We start from the raw sequence: 810 nt of genomic DNA on the forward strand, positions 1-810 counted from the left end.
GGAAATGAATGTGTGCCTCCTCATGTATCTCTTGCCCCTCCCTTTAAGATTGCAAGCCCTCAGGGGCAGGGCCCTCCGTACCATCTTGTCTTGAATTGTATTGTGATTGTAATGTCTTCCTTATATTGTACAGCGCTGTGCAAACTGTTGGAGCTATATAAATCCTGTATAATAATAATAATAATGTGCCCTCTAAAAGGAAATATTAAATACTCATCTCTCCCGCTGCCTACATTACCAGTCTCTGCAGTAGGGAAGAGAAAATACTGTCTGACTATTCTGGGAGTTCTTATTCACTGGTCCCCTGATGGGCACTGTGCTCCCCCCATCAGCCCCTATATACAGGACACAGTAGTGATGTAGGGGTTAGCAGATAGAGCCGCTGAAAGCATCAGGAGAACAGGAAATCAACACTCTCAGAAACAAATGGATGTTATTCAGTCAGCGGTTGCTCTTCGCTACTGCAGAGATCAGTGGCGTCTCAAGGGGGGTGCGGAGGGGTGACACCAAAATGACTGACAGTCATTTTGGTGTCACCCCCTCTAAAAAAGTCGGGCATTCGGTCATGGACCTGAAAGCCCGACAGTGTCAGGAGAGAGGAGGGGACCCGGCGGCATGCCTCATCCCGCCGGGTGAACGTTCCCTCCTCTCTCTCCCGGCATCCATCACCAAGATGGTCGCCGGCAGGTGTCAACTAGATGGCCGCGCATGCGCGATGACATCACGGCGGGCTGTCACCCGGCCTCAGGACGCCCCCGTCAGAGATCATTATGGCAGCAGGAGAGCTGAGTATTTAAATATTTGTGGTTA

Source organism: Nanorana parkeri, unplaced genomic scaffold (genome assembly GCF_000935625.1).
Source record: "Nanorana parkeri isolate BGI_ZX_2015 unplaced genomic scaffold, ASM93562v1 scaffold95, whole genome shotgun sequence".
In the NCBI taxonomy this organism is placed as follows: Eukaryota; Metazoa; Chordata; class Amphibia; order Anura; family Dicroglossidae; genus Nanorana; species Nanorana parkeri.